This window comes from Perognathus longimembris, chromosome 10 (assembly GCF_023159225.1).
Source record: "Perognathus longimembris pacificus isolate PPM17 chromosome 10, ASM2315922v1, whole genome shotgun sequence".
Taxonomy (NCBI): Eukaryota; Metazoa; Chordata; class Mammalia; order Rodentia; family Heteromyidae; genus Perognathus; species Perognathus longimembris.
The window spans coordinates 54146086-54172852 of NC_063170.1; the positions used below are offsets into that span (position 1 = coordinate 54146086).

The 26767-nt window shown below is 40.9% G+C and overlaps 1 long non-coding RNA gene across 1 annotated transcript; it reads left to right on the forward strand.

Moving 5' to 3' along the window:
* The first annotated feature begins 440 nt into the window (after positions 1-440).
* On the forward strand, positions 441-25158 carry LOC125358723. Its single transcript, XR_007212370.1, has 2 exons — positions 441-479; positions 24446-25158. It is a non-coding gene; the product is annotated as an uncharacterized LOC125358723 (long non-coding RNA).
* Positions 25159-26767: the final 1609 nt, after the last annotated feature.

Below are 26767 nucleotides of genomic sequence, written 5' to 3' on the forward strand. Positions count from 1 at the left end.
CAGGGAAGGTATACAGGGCGGATGGGAGTCTCTGATAACGCCTGTGGATATGTTTGATGGATTTGCCTCTGACAGGCTGAAGCCTGATGTCTCCTGGGAATTCCATCTGAGGCTGATTTTAAAAAGTAAACCATGAATATTCAACAATGTTGCCGGAAAGGTAACAGCTCCCAGTGAATTAGTCACTTTCTCTGCAAAATTTTTTAAAAAGAAATAAAAGGACCACCTTCTTATAATTATTGTTTTCTTTCTAAATTGAAATTTAAACCCATTAAAAGTTGCATGTCAATACTGTGTGGAACAATTCCATGAAATGTTGAATTTTAATGTCCCTTGAAATACTTGGTGCACCAGGAGGGCTGCTTTCAGAAAACAAGGTGTTTTTGGTGTGTGTGTGTGTGTGTGTGTGTGTGTGTGTGTGTGTGTGTGCGTGAGAGAGAGAGAGAGAGAGAGAGAGAGAGAGAGAGAGAGAGAGAGAGGTATAGTGGGGCTACAACTCAGGGCCTGGGCACTGTTCTTTAGCTTTTGTGCTCAAGGCTAATGCTCTACCACTGTGTTACAGTTTCACTTCTGTCTTTTTGGTGGTTAATTGGAGATAAGAGTCTCCTAGACTTTCTTGCCTGGCTGGCTTCGAACTTAGATCCTCAGATCTCAGCCTGAGTAGCTAGGATTACAATCCTAGCCCAAGGTCATTTCCTAATGAGATCTGTGTACAAAGACACATTGCATCTAGGCTTCTAAATAACATTGGGACAGTAGAGAGCTAATGCACTTTAAGTTGATTTTGGTTTTCATTGCTCTGGGTCATAAAAGAGAAGTCTAAGTCATAAAAAAAAGCTGAGGAAGGCCATCTTAATAGTTGGAGTAAAAATAATAATGCAGGAGAGGCAAAAAAATGTTCCAAAGCAATTTCCTCAAACTTGATATAAAACAAAGAGTATCAAGAGTATCTCTACAGCTCTTCACCTCTGCAGATTCATACCAACCTTTCTACCCAGATCCCTAAACAGATAAAAGCAAAGCATATACTAAGTCTTTTACTTGGATTACAAAACATTTACACATCTGTAAAATAAGAAAGAATCGATACAGGAAACAGTATGGGAAGCTCTGAGTTGGCTACTAATTTAACCAGACCACCTTTAATGGAGCTCCTTGTGGAAACTCAATATCTGGGCTCATGCTAGATGTAGTCCAAAGCCAGTAGCTCTTTACCCCTATCTTCCTCATGGTGAATACTAAGCCCTCTCTCCTATAATCTAAACATGATATGTCAATGAATTAGAATTCTTTTATTTAGAGATGCCACTAATACCCATATACATAGCAACCAAATACACATGCCCATCACTTTAGAATTCAGAAATAATTTCTCACAAGTCTTACTACGTTAACCTTGACAAAGAAATACAATTGCATTCACTTTGCAAATACATATATGCCTGAGAAGTCAAACAGCTGCTTGGTTTGTAAAATTCAGAGCTGGGAATGGAACTCAAGTCTTCGGTGGGTTTGAGAAAGGCTGTGTGGTCAAAGGCACCTAGGATCTATCATTGACTAACTGGTTGAGTAATCTTGGGTAAGTCACTTAACCCTTCTCAGCCTCAGCTTCTTTATCTTTAATGAGAAGAAAACATCACTACTAATTTTGTGTTCTGAGAATTAAAAATGACCATTCATTTAAAGCTCTTTAACACATTGGCTGGCTTGTGGTAAGTACGCTATCAATCTTAGCTGCACAGAAAATGAGATGATTACATTAAGTCAACTTGAAAAGATTCCCTACACATTCACAGAGATGCACTTCACCTTCTGTTCAACCTCCAGTCTTTGGAAAGGTAAATTAAATTGAGAACTCAAGTGAAAATGATGTTGCTGGGATAATATGATGTGTGATATTAGAAAGAAATATACAAGTCATCATATTTCCTGTGATTAATAAGGCAGAAAGGTGCACACACATTTCAGAACGTTCCAAAAACAGTGTGCCACAATAAACTCATGCCTAGTTAGTCCAATTAGCTTAAGGGGAGAGGGAGGTATGAATGAACACTGTGGTTTATACAAGTTATCCAAGTCCCCTGGGAGTCTTTTTTAAGCACCACAGGCTTAAGAAACAAGGGAGAGTGAAGTTTGAAGACTTTGATAGCAATCCGGATTCTCAATGTTATTTTTCTGGTCTAGAGGTTCTAGGGACTTATAACGAAGTTGATCTTCTGGAAAAGGCTTCTGCTTATTTGGTAGTAGGGGACTGGGGGTTGGGGGACATGGAAGGGTGTTTGTGAGAGAGAAAGGTTATAGAAGACATAAAAGTCAAGGGGGCTGCCAGGCCTAGCAAAAGGATTTCAAACTCAGATCCTTGTGCTTTAGATTCCTTCAGACACAGCTACTGGCAAAGCCAGGACATAACACCAAGCTATTTGCAGGCAAATTTCAGTACAAAACAAGCCAATCCTAACCACTGGGCTCTGGTGCTGAAGCAGCCCTGGAAAGAGGCTGAAAGGGCTGTGTGAGAGCTAGCACTGAGGGTGTTTGCACTTAGCACAGGTGAAAATGCCCTCAATAAGTCCAATACAGAAGTTAGAAAAAATTCCAAGCCACCATTGTCTTACATGTCACCTTCTGAATGTGGGATACCAGTGCTCATAGAGGGTTCTGGATCACTTTCCTTATTAAAATGGTTTTTCCAAGAACAATTGTAGGAAAAAATAAAAACCCTCTTGTATTGCTCTGTCATAAAGACAACATAGTTCCTTAAAAATATTTTTGGGGGGTTACACACATGATGATCTTTTATGACCTTTTCGGGGAACTTCATTGATAATTAAAATTTACTGGCTTCTTTCTCTATCCTGGAATCTCTTTACCAGAAGCCATTCCAAACCATTAATAATATGAAAGTTCAACATGCAAGAACACTTCATCCCAGTGTGTTGGCAAGGGAGACGGGAGATGAGAACCATTTTCAAGGGCTTTTCTCGTGACATTTACTGCTCAGCTCCTGGGGAGAACACGTCAGCTCCCTCCGTCTGCAGCTGCGTCTACATCCACTCTGACTGCAGGACCCAGGGACTGTGTCCTTATTTCCCAGGGGGGGCCACCAGTGTGATCTAACAGCTGGAAAGTAGCCACCAGCGGGTAGCAATCTGTAAACAGATCAGTCCTTTCCCGCTCTTCCAAGAAAAGGGAAAAATGAAGACTGATGGGAGGCAGTGCAGGGCAGAGAGGAGTCTGAAGCAAATGTCTTCAATTTGGAAATAAGGCAAATAGATTCATTTGAGCCTTTTCGAAGTGGTATTAACTCTTCTAACTAGGTCAGATAAGGCTCTAGGCCTGTTGTTCATCCAATAGAGTGTTCACTAGTCACATGTAGCTCTTTGGAATTAACCCTGGATTGATTAAAATTGAATAACATCTAATTAGTCTAATGATATGGTAATTTATTCACAGGCCATGAATGCAATGACTAGTGGCTGTCCTTCTAGACAGCACAGAGAGAGAACCTCTCCATCATGAAATGACTCAAAGTTCTATTGGATAGTTGCTCTACTGGAAAGTACCACTTCCCTAAAATTAATTCGTTATTAGAGCATATACTTTGTAATTACATGTTAAGTCATAGATGCTGATAATTGCAAATGATTTTTGTTCTGCAATAATGTAAGTAATTTTTGTACAGAAGAAAAGACAACCCAACAGATTATAATTCTCTTGCCCTGGAGGAAATAAATCAGTATAGGATCTAAATTTACAATCTAATTTCAGGATATTTTTTAGCCAACTAAATACATGTCAATTTGTGATGTCCTGCGTATGCTAGCTGTGTCATCCTGCTGTTTCCATTGCTACTGAGATAAAGAAATACTAGACAGAGGCTCACTATGCATTTGAGAATGTTATGCTTCTAACTTTTTAGACATTATATTCAGACAAAGGGATTACAATGATGCCCCTGGTAGGAATCTGATTTAAATAGGATCTAAATTCAATATTGAGCAAGTTGTTCTTTTGGCAAAATGCTTAGCCTTTCCAATAGCTCAGCAGTGCTGCATAGAGATTTAGAGTCCAGACTTTGAACATTTTGGTCAAGGTCCATAAGACTATAGATAGAATGATACATGGAAAGGAATTTGATATGAAACAAAATGGAAGGAATGGGGAATGACACAAACTCCCTTTTTTGGTATAATACTACGTGATTTAATGTTTAAAATGTAAGGAGCACATAGAGAACTATATAGCAAAAAACTAAAACTAAAGCTATAATAAAGGGAAACACATTAATACCATTGTTTAGAAGCTTGGTTGTTCTTGGTTTTGTTTCTGTGTTTGCTTTTGTGCGTGTGCGTGTGTGTGCACACGCACGCCAGTTGCTGCAACTGGGACTTGAACTCAGAGGCTTGCTGCTGTCCCTGAGCTTTTATGCTCAAAGTTAGCACTCTACCACTTGAGCCATAGCTACAATCTGCCTTTTTGATGATTAATTGGACTTAAGAGTCTTGTGGACTTTATTTACTGCTTGGGCTGGCTTCAAACTGTGATCCTCAGATCTTAGACTCCTGAGTAGTTAGGATTACAGCATGAACTGGTGCCCGGTTGCTTAGAAGCTTTTGGAATGACACATACCAAGTTTAAAGTCAGGACTCTACCACATACTAGTGGTGTGATCTTAGGCTAGCAATCTAATTTATTTGAGCCTCAGTTTCCTCATCTTATCAAATAATAATTTCAACAGCTCAATTATAGGACCACAGCAAGAACAAAATTAGATAATATCTGGCACATATTAAAGAGTCTGTGATTTCCCATTGTTATTGTCATTCCATCAAGTTCTTTATTGAAAAGTAACATTTGTTACCTTCATCTGATCTTAAAATGAATGTCTGTTCTTCATTCTCTATGATTTGGTTCCTTTTGATTGAACATAATGTTCCCCTAGATTCCTTCTATAGAGGAATGCTACTTTGCCTGTTTGGGTCAGCTTTGTACATCATCAGAAATGCATATACATATCCCTAATGGGAAGAGCAGAGCACCTGTAACTGATGTTAGATTGTGGGCTTAGTGTTCCTAAAGACTAGGAATCAAAGCCTTTGAAACTCCATTTAAACTGGCAAATCAATCCGACCAGAAGTCATTAGTGGTAGCTGATGGCTGTGAAGAGAGGGAACTGGGAATGAGAGTTAATGACTACAGGATTTCCTTTTGGGGTGATGACAATATTCTGGAATTTGATAGTGGTGATGGTTGTACCACTCTAAGAATATTTTTGAAGCCATTTTATTTGTGTTTGTAATATGAATTATCGCTTATTAAAATTACAAACACATGGTAGCTTCAAAATGAACATATTTTCAGTGCCAAGTAGTCCAGCTGAATAGGGCTGGCATCCCCACTAGATGTGACAAGTTAGTGGTCAAATACATAGCACGTATTTTGGTACAATAGTTCCCATGTCCACATTTACCCAGTGTCCTGAAGGGATCCTTTAGTATTATTATTCAATAACAGTAATATTAATATCCACTAAGATACTGCTCAGTCTCCACTAAGATTCTTCAGTGTGTGGAAACACATGGTAAGGGGAACATTCCATTGTTATTATTCTTCACCCAATGTGAGAGTCATCCTCAGAAGGCCCATTCCCAGTATTCTTTAGGTACACTGAGAAACAAAAAAAACAAACAGTTGGATTTCTCAGGATCATGGCACTAACTGGAGCATCACAACAACCAATATCAGTTGAAGTGATTGGTTGTCAATGAAGGGAGGTGTAGGTATGGCTTAGACAGTATACAAGAGGTAGCAGGTACCCAGAGACCAGCAAACCCAGGCAGCCATAGCTTCGATCCTTTGAACTGAAGAGATAAGAAGGGAGTAGCACTGTGAGAGGAGACCTGAATTTGATGGAGAAGAGCAGAAATCTTGCAACTCTTTGTTCTCCTTCTGTCAGACTTTCTCACTGACAGTCGATGTCCATCTCTAGTACCCAACTTAAAGCTATCTGGCTCAGAAGGCCCAGGAATACATCCTGGGTCACCGAGAAGCAAATTGTCACCTCATGGAAGGGGGAACAGCGAAAGACCATGTTTTACAAACTCAGAGCCAAATGCACGGTTAGTACCACTGCCTATTTCCTGCTGATGGGAAGATTGTTTGTGGAGAAGAGGCTTCTTGTGGCCTTATGTCCCTAGATCTTGCAATCCCACCCCCCATTAGCAAAAACGGCCATTAAAACAATAGTCCAAACTAGTCAGAGGTCATGCAGACAACTTGTGCTACTTAATTTCAAAGCCACAGCTCTTGGAATAGCATTTGAATCTGTTTCTCATAGAAGGCAAATTGGTTCATTTCAAATGTGACCACCCAAATGTTTACTTATTTTATGCTATCCTCCAAGTGGGTTTCAAGAAAACAAAAATCAAGCTGCTTTGAGGGAAAGGGTGGCTTTCATGCATATAAATTGTCTGCATTAAGGAGTAAAGCAACATTAATTATTCATTTGGTGAAGGAGAAAAATATACCTGCCATAAAAACCCTGGGTGACATCTTTTAAAAAAAATTTTTTTTTACAAACATCTAAGGCAAATAGCATCCAAAATATACCTCACATTTCATTTCTCTTCCTGGAAATGAGAGACTACCATGGAGAAGATAGCAATTGAGTGCTTTATTGGTCCATTGTGTCACAGTGGAGGGTATATACAAAGTCTCCTGGAAGAGAATGTCAGATCCAGAATTCTAGAGTTGCGACACTGTGTGTGTATGTGCGTGTGCACGCACACATGTGTGTGCGTGCACACGTGTGTGCCTGTGTGTGTGTGTGTGTGTGTGTGTGTGTGTGTGTGTGTGTTGAGAGGGGGCAATCTCTTGCCTCTGGATCTTGAATAAAGTTCAAACTTCTGAAAAGGTCATGGAGCGCAGTTGGAGGCCTGGGATGCGGGAGCCTCACTGACTCCCCGAGGTCACATCTAACATGTGGCCAAGTTTCCAAGCCCTCCTTCTTTGCTCCCCAGTGCTTGTCTGGAAGCAGAACAATCATTGTCCACACTCAATCCACAGGAGTCCACCAAGAGAAAAGTCTCTTGCTTGCCAACTGGGATGCTTGAGATTTTCAACAGCAGAGGAAAGGCATATCCTGGGGATCCAGGAAGAAGCACATCCAAAGAATATATTGTGATTTGCTAGAAAACCACTGCCGAGTCCAATCTAATTATAACCAAGTCAGGGATCTGAATTGCTCTATTGATAAAACTCTATCAAATTGTCATTGTCATTCCCCTTAAAATACTACAGAATGAGAACAATGGCCTTGAAGAATTGTTAGCCTGCTTTTTTTTTTTTTTTCATGGATGGGGAATTCAATGTAGGCTGTTTTGAGAAGTCTTGTATGTGAATTTGACATTCAACATGACCACATGTTAGGCAACCCTGAGCATGCAGCGGTGTTAAAATGTGAAGCATAGAATAATCTGCTGAGAATCACCAAAGAAACATTGGGGAAACGCTGTTACCCAAAGAAGAAGCAACTGTACGTGGCTGGAAGGGGCCGACATTCAGCCATGACAGATTCTTTGGTGCTTTCCAAGACTTTCCCATGCAAGGTCAAATGTCACTAAGAAAAGATAATCTTGGAACTGCTGGGATTCTTGACGATTTAGGGACAGATGGGAGAGAACAACAAGGGGTTTCCCTGACATGAAAAGAGTTTACGGAAAGGGTACTAAAAAATAGTCATCTACTTCATATTTTTGAAGGTTTATTCCTCTCTAGCTTTAATTTCTTTAAAAAAAGAACAGGCTAAAAGTTCAGAAGATCCTATTGGTTAGCCCTGTGGCTTTTGGCAAATCATTCAAGCTTTGCAAACCTCTGTTTTATCATCAGTAAAATGGGTCACTACTACTACATTATTAGTTTGTGTGGCATTCAGACGAAGATAATGACAACAATCTCATCTGTATACACACAGATAAAATGAGAGGGGAACATTGAAAAATTCACAGAGAAGGGACAAATTGGTTGGGATATTTTAAGGGTAGCTGGCTCTCTGTTTCACTACTTTTGTTCCATGCTGGGACTAGGGAGGTTTTAATAAAGGAAATGCCGCTGCTTTCTGTTGAGTTGATTGGGTTGAGAGGAAAGAGGGAGGGAGAGAGGGAAATCATAAATAGAGGCCGCTGTCTGATTCCTTAGGTCTGCCCCTGGGAGAATATTTACTTAGCTCCAAGGAAACAATTTTATTTGGCAGATTATGGTTTTAAAATTTCTTGCATCTGCATGCTAACATTTTTTTTCCCTCTCCAGTGAACTGCTGTGTCACATGAATAACGTGACCTTGTAGCTAGCATTTGTTTGTGTTTTCTTGGGGGTCTGATACTTAACTAGTGCCATGTGGGGTCCTGCCACACAGCTTGGCATCATACGGTGACACAATGGGCAGTCGACAGGGAAGACAGTGGAAAACAGAACAAGAGTAGTGGATCTGGGGGCACATTGAAGCTATGTGGATTGGAGCATGATCAATAATCCTCATTTGCTTCCCAAGAGGGAGGGCTTTCTGTGGAAGCAAAGTGGTGGGGATAGGGCTGGGAATATGGCCTCGTGGTAGAATGCTTGCCTTGAACATAGTGGAGATTTTGTTTGAAGTCATAACATTTGTTTCAGAAGAACAATTACTTTTTAAAGCTATCTGATAGCTTGTGTTTTTTTTTTGTTGTTGTTGTTGTTTTGAGAGAAATGATTAGCTTGTTCAAAAGAAAACTACTATTGAGCGTGTCTCATCCCAGGTACCCGAGAGTCAGATCAGGAGGATGTTGGTTGAAGTTCAGCCTGGGGGAAAGTGAGGGAGACTTCATATCAACACAGAAGCCAGCCAGGCATGGCGTTTCGTGTTATCTGTCAGCCCAGCTTTGCAGAGGCATAATTAGGAAGATTATCATATGAGGTCAGTCCCAGGCAAAGAGCCTGGTTGAAAAATGACTAAAGCAAAAAAAAGTGGGGGCGGGGGGGGAAGGAGGGGGGAGGAGAAAGGAGGGAAGAAGGAAAGAAAGATAGAAAGAAAGAAAGGGAGGGAGGGGGGAAGGGAGGGGACTGGAGGAATAGCTTAAGTAGTAGAACACCTGCTTAACAAGCAGAAAGCCCTGAGTCCAATCCTCTTGCCTCCAAAAGAAGTGAACATTCATTTCATAAAACAAGCAAGGTATGTTCTTATGGCACATGAGCAGTCCCCTAGGGGATACAAATAGAGGAAAACAATGAATGGCAGCTGGTCACCATGCTGCCTCTGACTCAGTGTCCAATGGGGTGTTGGGGCATTGGGATCTCCTGGATTTCCAGAGCTTCTTGAGAAGTTTTAGTTCTAAGGACAGTGATCTTTTGAATTCAACACAGAATTCATCAACTACGCAGCTCTCTGGGCCACCAAGTCTCAGAGGTTGTCTGGAGAAGGGTATAGATGCTTTTGCTGTAGGGAGTTGCCTCCCATCCATCTGCCATAAAACAAGCAGGTTCAAGATCTCCTTGCGGACTCTCCTCACTGAAATGGAAGGGAAGACATCCTGGACTCCACTCAGGCCTTAGATTTTCTCCAGACATGTAAGAAATCCCTTCAGGCTTATGAGTATTGCTGTGTCCTGGTTTTTCCACAGCTGCCGACTGCTCTCACCCTATCTCCTGGGGCTGGAAATCCCCATAAACATTCCATGTACAAAGACCAGTAACATTCAAGCCAGCATCTCTTGCTGGGTCAGTTGCTACTAGTGTTAATGACACGGTCCACTTCTAGTCCCAGCCATGGTAATGTGACTACAAAACCAAGCAAAATATCACCTTTGAAGTCTGAAGTCACCTACAGATAGGGAATATATTTTATTTCTACTATCTAAGCATCATTATTCACAGCACCATGGTCATTTCCTAATATGGTTGTAATATCAGTGATAAAAATATATGATTGCCATGCTCTAGCAAGTGTTTTCAGTTACTATGATGGCATTGAAATGCAGTGGTTTAGGACATCAGGAGATTTCTGTCCTCCTTACTTAGTAACAAGCACAGAGATGAACTGACTTCCAGCTTGGCAAGGTATCTTTCCCTCAGAAGTATCCAGGAAATAGTCATCCCATATCCTCGTTACTTTCCTTCTTGGGAGTTTTGAGTTTATCTACATGTTTTGTTTGTGTTTGCAGTGCTGAGGATTGAACCCAGGGCTTTGCACATGCCAAATGAGTGTTCTACCACTGATCTACATGCCCAGTCCCTCATATACATGTCTGAGTCTAGGTTAGAGTGTGAGTCCAGCTCACAGGAGGGAAAAGAGAAAGTGGCCAAAGAACATGACCCCAGACTGAAGGCCTAGAGCCTAAGCAGCACTCATTTCTATTGGCAAGAATCTAGTCACAGAGCCACGCCTAGTGCCCTTCCTCTAAGTTCCTTCCAGATCAAAGACCAGAGCCAAGTTTCTTAGGCTGTTTTATTAGTGAGCACAGTGTCAGGAAGTGGAGTGAGTAAAACTAGAACATAGCAAGGAAAGAGTGAGAGCGAATACAAGCATGTATTACTGAGTTGGCCAGCTTTTGGTTTCAAGTATAACTAATTGTTCTGTTGAGATCGGTTTCTGAAAGGTCGTGTGAAGGTTTGGAGAGAATTCCTCCACTGTTTTTCACTTCCTCCTGAGAAAAGGCTCTTGGGTTCTAAATCCCCTGGTGTTCTAAGCTACACGTCTTATCTTCCTTTCCTTCTGCATCCATTCAGCATAGATCTATCAAGTAGGAGCCCACGGATGGACCAAGCTGATTAGGAAACGGTCAATCATCTTGAAGTTGTCCATTTGGCTTCATTATTATCAACCTGACCTTGACCCCAGCCCTTGGCAATCACTTTTGACTGGCCCTTTTCAGATCATCATATTTGTGGAGTGTGTGTGTGTGTGTGTGTGTGTGTGTGTGTGTGTGTGTGTGCCAGTACTGGCATTTGAGCTCATAGCCTCATGCTCTCAATTACCCTTTTTGCTTAAAGCTGGTGCTCTACCACTTATGCCACAACATCACATTGGGCTTTTTTGCTCATTAAAAGATTCCTTTCATAGACTTTTCTGCCCAGGCTTGCTCTGAACCATGATCTTCAGATCTCAGTCTCCTGAGAATCTAGGATTATAGGAATTTGCCACCGATATTCAGAAACATAGCCATTTAATTCTGGCTTCAATCTCTTAATATATTTGGTGGTCATCCATTATATTTTATGTATAAATTTCTTTTGGTTGATGTTTTTGTTGTTGAGGCATATTCTGTACTAAGAATCATCATACTATGATAATGCATTCATCAGCCTAGAAATATCTGACTTGTTTCAGATTTGCTATTCTTATGAATAATGATGCTATCAATATTCACACACATGTTTTCATATGACTAGGCTTTCATTTCTCTTGTAAACCTTTCAAGGTAGGTTATTAACAACTCTAGAGTAAAGATGAAAAGAGCTGAGTCTAAGGGAAGTTAAGGCACTAACTTGGTGTCAAATAGCTTCTTGGATGGTGAAAACTTAGATTTAAACCCAACAGTATCAAGCCTGTGGTCATTGAGAAAAAGCAAATGGTTTCACACACACACACACACACACACACACACACACACACACACGCACGCCTATTTATTTTATCTATCTATCTATCTATCTATCTATCTATCTATCTATCTATCTATTATCTATCTATCTATCTTTATAGTAATGCATCCATTACCCTGAATGCAATGTGCATCCATTACCCTAAATGCAAGAGAATCTAAGAAAAGCTTCAAACCTCTTTCTCCATATTTGGAACAGATCAGGGATAATTCCGCATTGTAGGGCACAGCAGGGCTCTGTTAATACACAGGTGCTGAGAAGGTACAGGGATTTTATTTTTAGTGGTTTTATCAGTTTCAGTATCTTCTGCCTTGTAAGTACCCCAAGTATTGGGAACAGTATCTTAGCTATGGAGGGCATTAATCAGTATTTTACAAATGCAGGAATTCCAGCAAAAGGCACAGAAGCAATGAGTCAGGACAGTGGTTTGCATTCAAGCCCCTTCCTTGATCCATGACCTCTCTTTCAGGTGCAAGAGAAATTTTCCAGTTGCTTTCTTGGAGGTCTTTGCTTAAATCTTGACATGACTTTTCAGTTTCCAGCTGTGTAGCAGCCACACCTTCTTCTCGAGCCCTGGAGTCCTTCTAGAGTCCTTATCTCTAAGCAGCCCCATTGGACAAGCTAGGCATAGGCCTCTGAGCTGCCTGATGTGCAGATAACAGAATGGAGGAGAGAGACTGGAGGCATGCTTATCTCCCAGTGTTCTGTTATGATTCTGTTGCTGCCTCTAAGGCTCCAGCTCAGTATTCAGGGCTAAAGGCCCCAGAGCTGCCTGTGTCAGGAATCAGACAAGGGAAAGAAAGATGAGCTATGATTTGAGAAGCTCTTTAGAAGGGAGCGCTCAGGCAGGAAGGCAGGCAGAGAACCTTCCATTTTCTTCCTCTCCTTACTATGAAAGTCCTATGCGCTCTTTCAGTAATTTTGAAAGCATCATGAGCCAAAAGAAGAGCCCAAGATCATCCCCATGCCATCATTAAAGGAGTAGCAGTTAGCATCATTGGATGGTAGCACTGAGCTTCCTAGAAGCACAGGAGGCATAAATACAACAGATCATGCTCCCTGCTCTTCCACAGATGCAAGCATCTGAAACATTTTGCAAGTCACTTGAAATAGCTGTATTTCAGTTGGAAATTGATTCTCTCTATTGTCAGTATACATTTCTGTTTAACTAGCCAAATTATTTTTTTTCCAGGGGAAAAAAATCCGAAAATCATCATTAAATGATGGTTAAGAGAAAATGGGCTTTCGGGATGGGTTTGGGGTTCAATTTCACTTTCTGACACTTTGGGACTGTACATCCTTGGGCAAAGGACTTCTTGATGTTGTCCTTTCTGTTAAATGAGGATGATAATAGTGCCTACTTCACAGGTCCTTTTTCAAGGATCCAACTGAGATTACTTATGTGCAATATTTGTCACTCCAGGAACTTCTCAGTACACAGGGGCAAAATAAAACCAAAAGCTGAATAAAGAGGAACACAACCATGCCAACCATCATACCACACATGTGACCTAGTAGCAAGTCTATCAGACTCAGCTTCAAGCCAAGTAGCCTTCATTGTTCCATGTGTTTATTACATATTTTTAATGAAGGCACAGCCTTTCATGAATGCAAATATGCCAGGACTCAGTACTGACCCAGAAGAAAATACAGTTGAACCCAGCAAAACCCAAGTCCTAAGGTCTATCTAGTCTTAGTACAGTCCCACGCATGTCAGCTAAGAATAATCATGCTACAAACTCTTAGGAAGGCTCTGAGAACTGTGTCCTAATCTCCAAATCCCAGCTGACCTGGACAGTTCCACGGCTTCCCCTTTCACCTGAATACTCTGCTCTTGGCACACAGAAGGAAAAATGGGAAACAGCCAAATTCCAAGCGCTGCTCCTGCTGATTCAGCAGGCTGGGGGCTCCTTGAGAGTTCATGGTGGTTTGGCAGGGAGGGCTGCTGTGGTTCCAGCCTGCTGGGGGCCAGATGGGGGGCCGGCTTGTTTACACTGCAGCCCAGACCAAACAGCTGGAGAAATTGGAGCCTTTTCATTTTGCCCTACTGCCTTAAACAAGAATGGGATCGTACCACACAGAGGAAAAAATTTTCCTTTTCTCACTCTGTGTGTGTGTGTGTGTGTGTGTGTATTTGTGTGTGCATGTGTGTGTCCATCCTCTTTTTCTTTCCTTCTCCTTCTTGCCTCTTCCTCCATTCCATCATCTCCCCTCCACACACACACCCTCTTCCTCTGCCTTTCTTCTCACTTATATAACAAAATACTTTGGGGAAAGTTGAAAACAGAGATAAACCTTCAGTTTTAGAGCCAGGAAGATTTTTTTTCCCCTTCCTTTTGGCTAAAGACTTATTTGTATTTGAACTAGTGAAATAAATGGACCAAAGGTTTCTTTCTTACACAGGCAAAATGTCCATGGAAATTTCTGCAAGATGAACCTCCGGGTGGCCCAGGGGACTACAATTCTTTTTTTTTTTTTTTTTTTTTTTTTTAAGGAAAAGAACAGTGGGATTGGCTTTCTATTCATGATCATGCCTCCCTTGGGTAGACTCCCCCAATCCCTCCTCGTGCCTAGAGGAATGGAACTCCAAGGAAATGGAACTCAGGGTGGAGACAGGGGTGTGGGTGGAGGGGAAATTAACTCCTAGTAGTCACTCTGGCAAAATCTAAAGTCTTTCCAAGTTAGTTCACGTCTTCATTTCAATACCTATGTAATCATAAGGAAAGTGAAAAACATTAGCATAGTTGAGAATACAATTCCCAACTTTATTTTTGTGCTGTGTGTATTCAAGAATGTGGCCCTACCTCTCCAAGCATCCATGTCTCCACCTTTCTAAGACATACTGTCAAGATTGTGAATGGCCAGGCCTTGCATAGATCCTGGCTCAGGCAGTTTGCAATCATTGGTAATAATTATTAATAATTCAGTTCACTGTAAATCTAACTCATCAAATTATCATCAAGCCTTTGCTTTCCACAAGGAAAAGCACACATCTGTTTATCAAATGTGTTCACTGGAACTGAAGTGCATAATGTCTGGAATATTTTATTGAGCTATCAAAAGCAAACTATTGAAAGAGGAAATGGAGTTAGACTAGCATGACTGAGAGCCTTTGCAGGCTCCCAACCATCTCTAGCCAAATATTCTCTTTTAGATGTTCATAAAAATGTGTGTTAAGAATTGGGTTCTGCATACTAGATCCATGGCCTTCTTGTTTCTGAATCCACATTTTTCTCATTTTTAAAAACTAAAATAACATATTCTGGTCTCCCAATTCCCTGGCCTTGCTCCCAGTCTCCAATTTCTTTCAGATTAACTGACAGTGGTAGTGTTGTAATCACATCTGCAAGTTCTTTCTGCATTTTAGAATTTAATCTGACTTGAATTCATTAACTACCTCCTTCCTCTCTTATTATCGCCTATGTGATCACAGATTTTAGTCCTCTCTTTGAAAAGGTGGTTTTTAACCTCCCATGCTCCTGAATTGGGAGGATTAACATTGTGAAAATGTCAATACTGCCAAAGGTTATCTACTAATTCAATGCAATACCCATCGATATTCCAACATCATTCTTTAATGAAATAGAGGAAGCAATCCAAAAATTCAAATGGAATAATAAAAGACCTCAAATATCAAAAATAATCTTTAGCAGAAAAAACAGTGTTGGAGGAATATCAATACCAAACATCAAACTCTATTTCAAAGCTATAGTAATAAAAACAGCTTGGTACTGGCACAAGAATGGGCCTGAGAAACAATGGGATAGAACTGAAGACCCAGAAATGAACTCGCAGACCTATGGCCACCTAGTCTCCAATAAGGGAGCCTCTCACCACCCCCCAAAAAAAGATAGGAAAGAAGAAAGGCAGCCTCTTCAACAAATGGTGCTGGCAAAATTGGTTAAATAACTGTAGAACACTAAAGTTAGATCTTTATATATCACCCTGGACCAGAATCAATTCCAAATGGATCAAAGACCTCGAGGTAAAAGCAGATGCCCTGAAAACATTACAGGAAGAAATAGGAGAAACACTAGGACTCCTTGGTACAGGTCAAAATTTTCTTAATAAAGACCCCAAAATACAAGTCAAAGAAAGGTTGGACAAATGGGATTTCATTAAGCTGCAGAGCTTCTACATGGCAAAGGACATAGCTTGAAGATAAATAGAAAGCCCTCAGATTGGGAGAAGAGCTTCACTAGCCATAAAACAGACAAGGACTTCATATCTAAAATACTTAGAACTCAAAATCAAATCTCCCCCAAACAAATCCTTGAAGAAACAACTGCTCCATTAATAAGTAGGCTAAAGACTTAAAGAGAGACTTCTGTGAAGAGGAAATGAGAATGGCCAATATACACATGAAGAAATGCTCAACATCTCTGGCCATAAAAGAAATGCAAATCAAAACAACATTGAGATTCCACCTCACCCCAGTAAGAATGGCCATTATCAAGAAACCTAATAATAACAGATGCTGGCAGGGATTTGGCCAAAAGGGAATGCTATTATACTGTTGGTGGGAGTGTAAACTTGTTCAAACACCCTGGAAAGCAGCATGGAAGTTCCTCAAATACTAAACATAGAGCTCCCCTATGAACCAGCAATGCCACTTCAGGGAATTTACCCAAATGACCACAAACAAAGCCACACTAAAGCTACCAGCACAACCATATTCATTGCAGTATTATTTTACCATAGCTAAGATATGGAACCAACCCAGATGCCCCTCAGTAGATGAATGGATCAAGAAAATGTGGTTTATATACACAATGAAATTTTATGCTTCCATAAGGAAAATATCACTCCATTTGTAAGGAAATGGAAAGACTTGGAAAAAAAGTCATATTAAGTGAAGTAAGCCTGACCCAAGGAAAATAGATTCCATGATGTCTCTCATTGGTAACAATTAGTATATGTCTAGGATAGTCCTAGCAGAGGATCACAATAGGCTATGTACATATGATCATATAAGATGATGCTAAGAGAAACGAACTCCAAGATTATGGAAACAACAGGTTTTTCTTTGTTGCTGTTGTTTTTAATGTACTATGTGAAGTTATTTCTTTTTTCTTTTGTTTATTTTCCCCTATGTTTTTTCCTTTGTTGTCACATATTTGATTTTGGTATCCTGAGTATTGTATATATGTTTATCTGAATTAGAGGAGGGAAGGGGACCAACAAACTGGTGAGACAAAGGAAAGGACAAAGGGTGAACCAATGCAACAGCAATACAAGACAATATGTTGGACAAGAACTGTACAACTTGGGGGGATGAGGGAGGGAAAGTGGGAGAAAAATGAGGGAGGGGTTAACAAGTCTGCCAAGAAATATATTCATTACCTTATGTATGTACATCAACTTGACATTAAAATTAAACTTTAAAAAGTTGGTTTTGTAATATAAATATAAGTATATAACTATAACTGTATACATATATATAACTTTATATATGCCTGTTCATGGATAAATATATCATAATATGACTGGGCAAAAATCCTCACATGCAAAGATAATTGTGCTTCCTGATTTGAGATAAGACTTTTTAGTATTTTTGTGTGTAGAAACAGACACAGATGCTGTTGGATAAATAAAGCATGAGCATATTTCCATATAATTATTTATTTTTTGACAATGTTATTTTTAACCATAGCACATAGTTTCAGTGCAGTTTTATGAGATAATTTTTACTGAGCTCAGCTCCTTTGGTGAGCATTCTGAGTTTTCAGCTGCTCACTGTGTCCTAAATGCTGCAATTTCTACTTTGGGAAAGGAAGTAATTGCTTAGGAAGTAGTTCCTTGGGTCCTTAAGTGAAGACATTCAAGGACAGAAGGTAGATTCCAGAATTCAAGCCCTGGTCTAATTCTTCCTCTTCTCTTGTTAGAGGGCTGATATCACCAGATCATGCCTTTCTTTAGTACCTCAGTTTTCCTTCTTGCAATTCTCTCAGGCTAAAGAACTGGGGGTGGAGGTGATAGACAGTGGAGTTCTTATAGGTTGACTATAACCTACCAAACACATGCTTCTATCATTCTGAGGAAGCCCCCAAATGGTAGCTATGGTTGCGAATGCCATTTTTTGTTATAAGGTCCTACAGAGTTCAGGGTTTACACAGTTTGAAAGTAAGGGTCTTGTTAAAGGTCAGTGATCCCCATAATATGGGAATTTCCATTTAGTGCTTGGTGACCACTGAGTGGGGCTCATGTGAATAACCCACATGGATGCCCTTGTACAGTAGGTATCGTGAGTTCAGCAAGAGTGAACACGCACTTTACTAAAACTCACTTGGCTACACAGAGCAGGGGAACACCACAAGGATTATGGGAAATGCAAATACAGTAGTCATTCTCAACTGCTTGGAAAAAAATTTATGTGATTTTGCTCTTCTCCGCAGAGGACATTTGACAATGCCTATATTACCATTTTTGGTGGCTACAATAGGGCAGGGGACATGCCACAACTGGTATCTTTAGTGGATCAAAGCCAGGCCTGGGTTATTGCCACCCATCTGACAATGCACCGGGCAGGCCTCACCCCTAGCAAAGAATTATCCAGCCCAAACTGTCAGTATTACTGAGTTTGAGACCCCTAGGTTTGGGGGCATAGAAAAGAAACAACAAAATGTGTTAGTGATGTAGCGATACATTAGAAAAACAAATAAGGGGGTGCGTGGTGGCATACTTTAACTTACAGCTACTTGGGAGGCTGAGGCAACAGAATCAAGAGTTCAAGGCTAGCCTATACAATGAGACTTTTTCCTGAAAATAAAATAGGTTCTAGTGATGTGACTCAATGGGTTCAATCCCCAATAACAAAAAAGAAAGAGGAGGAGAAAAGGGAAAAGGAGGAGTAGGATAGAAGAAGAAAGAAGAAGTAGAGGAGGAGGAAGAAGGGGTGAGAAGGAGGAGAACAAAAAGAAAATAGGGAAATGGGAATAGGAAGTTAATAAAAGCAGTAGCTCAGTGCAACCCATGTTAAATGGTTCATAAATGCAACAATAAATATTACACTTAGCCTTGAATAACCTGGCATTTGCTTGTGAGTCTAGGTAGGGTGCAGCTTGTCAACTATCACGACATGGTGAAAGGGTGTTACCTGAAGTCCCAAGGAAATGGGTACATCCCATGTGCATGGATGCGTCTTATTTCAAGGTGCTCAACTTCTATCCGAGTAGAGGGTAGAGGCAGGTACACGGGTGGGTGTTTCTATCTTCTTACAAGTTTAGCTCATCGGGATGCTAGGTTTTTTGGCATTCATCTAGTGTTTCTCAGGGATGAAGTTGTGCATAAATAAACATGAAATTCAGTTATGTTCAAATGATTCCCTAATATATGAATGGGATTGGAACAAATTCATGTTTTCAAAACAAGCAGTACAGCAAAACTGACAACATAGCTGATTCCACGGACTTCTTACCAACAATGATACTTATGATTATCAGAGACTTTCAACCCATAGATTCCAATGAACAGAAATGTTTCAGAGACAGTGTCTAAGACCCATTTCAATAAACCTCTTTCACAGGCTGTTGTACTATAGTACAGATTTTTTTTCCCATGACCTGGCAAGTGGCGCATGCTACTTATATCCAAGTCTATTTAAAATCCTGTACAATGTTGAGGTCTTTATAGATAAATTATATGATATGTGATATTTGCTTTAAAATAATTCCTGTAGGGACAGTGAGTGAGCAGGTCTACTAGGAGACAAGGAGTTAGTGTCGGATATGAGAAGCGGAGACTCTAAGGTTCGGTTGTCATGTTCCCTCTACCTCTTATGTCATAAAGAGAAAAAGAAAAATAATGAATGTGAACACGTGTCCAAGCAGTGAATTTGCAAGCAGGCTCATATAAGCATGGGGTTTTTAAAGTGGCAATTCCATGTTTGCTTGTTGCTACTATTCCATACTAAAACCATGGAATAGACTGCAGGTATTTAAAGCAGAGTCACTTGTCACAAGTCACAGTCTCTTTAGAAGCAGAAGCCATTGTTAGCGGACGAGAATCAAAGGAGTAGATGAACATTCAAGTCATGCTCAGTGACCAGGCAAAATACTAGCCTGGCATTTCATAGAGTTGAGTCTCTAGAGCCTTGGCAGGGAGGGTGTGCTCTGACTCAGTCCATGTGAAACTTGATCAGGTGGGTCACCCAGCTGACAGCACGGGTGAGCATGGGACTTGACCTCATCAAGAGTCCCTGGGTTCAATGAGTGACCAATGGCCTTGGACAAGTTCATCTAATCACTCCTGGAAACTCTGTTTCCCTTTGAGTGTATAAAAACTGGATTCTTGCTGAAACGTGTCTTAAGGGTAGGGAGGTAATAAGAAGGACAGACATGCAAATGGAGGGAGGGAGGGTAGATAAATGCAATCATTACATTCAACATATATTATGTAAAAATGGAACTATGTAACTGAGGGTAGGGCTAGGAAAGATAAGGAAGAATGAAGGAAAGAGTGACTTTGATTAAGAAGCATTATATACCTAACCTGACTTGTAGAATTGAAACCCCTTTATACAAGTACTATATAAAAGAAAATGCATATTTTTAAAAAAATACCTGATTCTCTTTATAATCAGAAAGAGCATAAAATTTAAAGAAGAAACCAAATGAGTGCCTGGTATATTACAAACAAAGATCAGAATAGACAAGCACAAGTTTTAAAGTAATTTCAAGTCACTCTAAATGGTGACAAAAACTAGTGATACTCCCTAAGGGGGTAAAAAACAACAACAACCAAATGCAAATGAGTTCACAAAAAAGTTTGCACGGAATATCTATGAGTTCACAGACTCTTTATTATCTATCCAGAATGAATCCCAGAGTTCAAAACTTCGATTAGAAGCCCTCACACCAGGCGCCCAAGTTGGAGACCGGTTTTATATGTTCCTCTTGAGGCAGCTGCCTCATTCCAGTTTTGTTTCTTAAGCCTCCCCTATTTCCTTTGTCCAGATGCATTCTTCACAGACCCAAACTTCCAGGATGCCTTTTCCAACCCATATTTTCTACCAAGTTTCCCCTCTGGGTTCAGAGTCACTCTTATCAGTGTTGCTATTCTGGTCCTCAGGCACATGGGTTCCTTGAATGCTTATCTGTAATGACCCGGGACAGTGCTCCCTCTGTATCTCAAGTGTGTGGGGGTGCAGGGCTAGTTCCAGGACCCCTGCAGATATGAACATTTGCAGGTGCTCAATCACTTGATAGTAAATGGCTCAGGATTTGCACATCTTTGCACATATTTCAATCACCCCTAGATGATGTCTAACACCTAATACAATGGCAACGTTGGTAGACACAGTTGTTCTATTGTATTGTTTAGGGAACAATTACCCAAAAAAGGACTATATGTACATTTTTAGCACAGATGCAATTTTATTTGGAATATTTTTCATCTGTGGTTGGTTGAATGTATAGATGCAGATCCACAGATAAGGCTAGTGATCTTTCTCTGTGTGTGTGTCTCTCTGTCTCTGCTGTCTGTCACATGTTTGTCTGTTTCTCTCTCTCTCTCTCTCTCTCTCTCTTGCCTATCTCATGATATTGTAAGAAACTTAAGAATAAGACCATTATTCTGTCATAGTTGCTGGTATATGCCTTCAGCATTAGGGAGAAAATGAACAGACAGATGTGTGATTTAAGGTAGGCGTTCATAAAATGTGTATTAAGTGAATGAGTTTACCTCTTTTCCTCACTCCTTCCCTAGAACTTTCAGCCTAGCAGGCTTTGTCCTTTTTCTTTGGCACACTTTTCTCTAGTAGGCCTCCTCAGCAAACTTCTACTTATGTTTTGAATCTCAGTAAAGAGTCTCCAAGGGACACCTCCATCTTCTGTTATCATTGTGTCTGTCCTCTAGTTCCATCATAGCATCGGGGAGACCTCTGCTGAGTGCCTATGTGTGGGGCACTGCAAGGCAAATGGCATGCTGGAATGATGTACACTGCTGGGAATGTGGGACACACGGAGGATGTGGCACATGGGTGAGCAGCTTTCCTCACTTAGGCTTTTATTCTGGTGTGTATCCAACCCGATTTCCCAGAATGTATGGATGAGGGTGAAGCCAAGTAAGAGAGAGGTAGAGGGAAGGAGAGAAGGGAGGGAGGGAGGGAAGGCGAAAGAGAAGAGAGAGAGGAAGAAAGGAAGGAGGACGGGAGGGAGGGAGGGAGAGACGGAGGGAGGACCATGGAAGGAGAGAGAGAGAGTGGTGGAGGGAGATATGGAGGGGAGAGAAAAAGAGAGGTATGAAGAATTGGACTGTTGCTGTTTTTCACAAAGTGTGTGAAGCAGGACATGAACAGTCATTCAAGGTTGTCTGAGCACTAGGCTGGTATTTGGAAAAGAGAAATGTGTTTTGACAAGGATGCCTTCGTATCCATTTGCCTTCCTAGAAAGCAGCTATGGAAGGGCAAGAACAGGTCCTAAGCCCCCTCTTTCATCTCCAGAACTTGTGGTCAGGGATGACTGGCTGTCCTGAGTCACAGTGGACTAAGAAAACTGACAAAAATAAAAACCACCCACAGCACTATCTCAGAATTACCTTTGCCTGTCTTTTGGGTACAGCAGTGTTTGTTCCCAGGCACAGAGGGAGAGCAGGAAGAGGAAGCAAAAGCCCCTACACATCCCCAAGTGATCTAGAAAGATCACTGGCGGAGTCTGTCCAAATGCTGTCCCACCCACAGTAATTGGTTTGGGAAAGGCAAAGAACTTTGCCTTTAATACAATTAACCAGTGACTCTCAGTACCTCCTCACTGTGATGACCATTTCCCACCACACCTCAAAAAAACTTTTGCTAACTCCATGGAACAATAGTGATTACCTAAATCATGGGCTTTACTGAAAAAGAGGAAAAGCAAAACATGACAACTGCACAGAGGAAAAAAGAAATGGAACCAACTCATACCTGCCAGAAAAGACTAGAGGGCTGGTTGGGCCAGGAGAGTGGGAAGGTCTTTGTGTGAGGGGTGAAGGGTGTGGTAGAGGGAGTGGGATCTGGACGGGAGGGGAACACAGGAAGGAAAAGGGAAAGGCATGGTGCTTCTACTTTTCAAGGTTGAGTAGTTGAATGGATCCAACATGGAAATTGGCTCTAATCATTGTTGATTCATTTTGAAGCGAATCACAAAGGGCCGATTTCCCCCCCAGTTTCCGCTTTAGGGATTTCCCAGGCTTAAAGGGCAGCCCAGTTTGAGTCACAGGTTTCAAGAAACTAAGAAATGATAACGTGAACCAGATCGCCTGTGCTCCTGAGGGCTGTTAACCCTGCGTTTACAAGAATTCCTTCTAAAAATCACTTGTCTACAATATCTGGAATCTTGCACGTCTGTTTACTCTGGCGCGCCTGCCTTCCTCTCTCTATGGTGTCTTCCCACTTTGAATGTTCAAAGGCTGCACCACTCAGGATAAGGAGCCAGTTGAAATGATAATCAATTCCATTTGCTTCCTGTGAACAGGTTTAATGAAGATTAGCTCTCCTTCCTTGTGGGAGACTGTTAAGGATTCTTAATTGAGGGATTCCACTAGAGCATCAACTTAATCTCATTTTTATTTGGTTGAAAAATTAAGTTAGCGAGTTTGAGTGCCTATGTATTTTAGGTATTTATACACATCCTTTTCTTTATTTCTTACTAGAAGCTATTAAGATACAGAAGATACCCGTCACCAAACTGTTAAGAAAACAAGGCTCTATAGAGGTGAAGTAATTGGTTCCTTACTATCCAATAAGTGGCAAAGCCAAGATTGGAACCACCAATAGTCTCTCTCCAAATTATATCTTTCCATTCTCCTTATTATTCCACTCAAGAAAAGGACTTCAGAAAATGAAAAGGGAGCGAAGCATTGTTGGCTCACACCTATAATCTTAATGACTCTGAAAGCTGAGATCTGAGGGTCTCTAGCCTATGCAGGAAAGTCTATGAGACCCTTATCTTCAGTAAACTAGCAAAAAAGCTAGAACTGGAGGTGGAGAGAACTAGGCAAGAGTGTAAAACCCTAAGTTCAAGGGTTAGTATTGGCACATGTGTGCACTCACCTGTACATGCACACACACAGAGAAACACACACAAACCACATCTGTTCTCCATACCATACATACCTTCAAAGGGAGGAGAATTTAATAAATGACATATCTTGCTATGGAATGAAATAATTAGACAAAGTCATTTTAATTAGAGCCTCCTATTTATCTTCCCCTTCAGATACCTTCTTTCTTCAGCTCACACACATATTTATTTCATCCTCATCCTCATTATGAGCCTCATCATAATGACAATGACAGTGACGACGATGGCGACCATGACGTGTGTGCCAGTACTCTTTCTTGAATTCAGGTCCTGGACACTGTCTTTTAGCCTTTTTGCTCCGGTTTGGTACTTTGTCACTTAAGCCACAGCTCCCCTTGTGACATTTCCAGTTGTTAAATAGAGATAAGAGTCTCTTGGATTTGTCTGCCTAGGCTAACTTTGAGCCATGATCCTCAGATTTAGCCTACCAAGTGCCTAGGATTATAGGTGTGAGCTACTGGCACTTAGCTTATTGTTTTATTTTGTTAATTTTTAGGAAGAGGAGGAGCAGAGCAGCTGTTGATAGGTTATGCTTATTTTATTTAGCTCGATTTTTGTGAATATCAAGTGCACAGGACTCAGCAATTGCTTGTTTCTATGAGAAGGTGAAGCTCTAAAAAGAAAGTTCCAGAATGATCATGGCTTCTCTCCAATGTCAGAATCATTTCTTCTTGCTAGAAAAAAAAAATTGAACCACTGAGTCAATAAAGAGGAGGAAGAAGAAAAGAACTGATGTCTCAAGAGTGGGGGGAGGGGAGAGAGAGAAGAAAGGAGAGGCTCAGGGGAGCAAGGGGAAGTCTTGCCTCTCAAGCTCCGGAGCTATTTGACTTCCTCCTACATTCAGACTTCATGACCTTGATGTCCCAATAAAAACATGCTTTCCATTCTACTGCTTTTATTTTTCTGAGTATTGTTTCCAGAGCTTAATGATAATCTATGAGTATCATCTTGCCAGAAACAACCTCCTTGTTCAGCAACAGTTTCAAATTGATTGCTCAATTTAGCCACGAAAGATTAAAAAAAAAAAAAAAAAGTACAAGAGCTTCACATTTCCAAATTACCAGAGAAGAGAACAACTCCAAGAGTTCCTGGAGTCAAGCAGGTCTTGCTGCTATACCTTGAGGCACTTCAATCCAGTTAGTCCTGACTGTCCCCCTGAGCAGACATTGCTAGGAGACACTTTCAACTTCCTAACAGCACTGTTCTATGTGTACTTCTAGCCCTGTCGATCTCCTGGGCAAACCTCAGGGCTAATGACTGCCTTTCTGTGATATTGTCCAGACCCCCTTAACCCCTGCTCAAACTCTGTAGCATTCTTGTGGCTGCTGGGAAAAGGAGAGCTGGGCTGGCTTTAAAAAAAAAAAAAAAAAAAAAAAGGAAAGGAAAGAAAAGAAAAGAAAAGAAAAAAAAAACCCAAACCAAAAACACAAGGAATTTGCCTCCTCCCTAAAGATCCCATCACCTCAGCAGACCCTCCCCGGGAGGGAGGGTTCACATTCCTTGGATCCCTCCACTCTCCAGGCCTGAGCCAATGGCTAATGTGTGAGTGGAACTGGATTAAGTAGAAGGAGCATGTCTTGTCATTCTTATTATCATTCCCTTCTCTCAAGGGTGATACCTAGGTCTTCAGATGAACACCCCTGGCCTGGTATCATGAAACTTCATTCAACGTAAGTTCCGTCTCATACAAGATGGAAGCAAGGCTCATTGGTAAGGAGTATGTTGGTGCTCATCAGAGCTACATTTTGGAGAAGGGGAAAAGTCAGAAGCCAGCTCCCTGATGGATGAGAATAGTAGGAGCACAGATGAAGGGTCACAGAGAGGATGTCACAGAATGATGGACTCTGAATGGTCGATAAAAGTGAAATTGGCTTTTGCCATGAGTAATTAAGCTTGAGTTTTGAAGAGGCTACACACACATGCTGTGGGAATCTCTAGGAAAGACACATATCATTTCCTTTCCTTCAGTTTTCCCCTTTCTGAAAAGTGCAAATAAGCCTCCCCCTCCACACAGCATCTCATCAGACAGTCTAGATCAAGGTTTTCCGAGAGTGGCAGGCCTAGAGGTTTGGGCAGCGTGGAGTGAGCAGGTCCCTACTTTGTGCATGGTAGGATGTTGAGAAGCTTTTCTGTCTGGCCTCCAGACCCTATTCTTCCTAGCATGTCTCACCACAGTCTTGGGAAGCAGAAACGACTCTCCACTCTTTGCCACATGTTCTTTGGGAAGCAAAATCAGTCCCACCAAGAAGCATAGACCTAAATAAAAGGCCTTTGTACTTCACACCATGCTAGGCACCAAGTGAGTACTTCATAAATCATATTATTATTCACCCCCTTTCATCTCTTTCTTCTTTGTTCCCCTCTAAATAACCCCAGGTTCACCATTCTGTCACTTTGCATCCTAAACCACCCCTGGCAAGTACAGTGGTACATACCTGTAATACCAGCTACTAAGGGGATTGAGGTGGGAGGATGGCTTGAGCCCATGAGTTTCAAGTTAGACTGGGAAATACAAGTGGGACCTTCATCTCAATAAGAAAAAAAACAAACAAACCCACAATGCTACTGTTGCAGAAGGAACCTAACAGGCACATCTACCTGGGAGTATTTTTTATTTAATTGGGTTTCATCACTCTTAGCTGAAAGCACTGCCTTTCATGGTAAAGTCCAAGCGTCAGTGGGCTGGGTGAGGTAGATACTGTATTTTAGAGAACTTTCCCTTCTACGCTCTCAGAAAAGAGTTTGTGCAAATGCTTATATAACTTACTTGCTTTTGAGATATATATATATATATATATATATATATATATATATTAGTGATTTCCACACCTTGCTGTCTAAAATGCTGGTTCTAAAGGATGTAAGTTCTATGGCTCAATGATATGATAAACCTCAACTTCTCAGGCCTTCATGGAACCTTTAACAGGCTAGCATAGACCATGATTATTCATTAAAACATATGGTTTACAGCTTCTCATAATCTTATTTTTATAACACTTGGTTTTACATGCCAGGGGTCAGCACACTATTGTCTAGGGACCAATGTTGGGTTTCTACCTGTTTTATCAGAGTACAGCTAG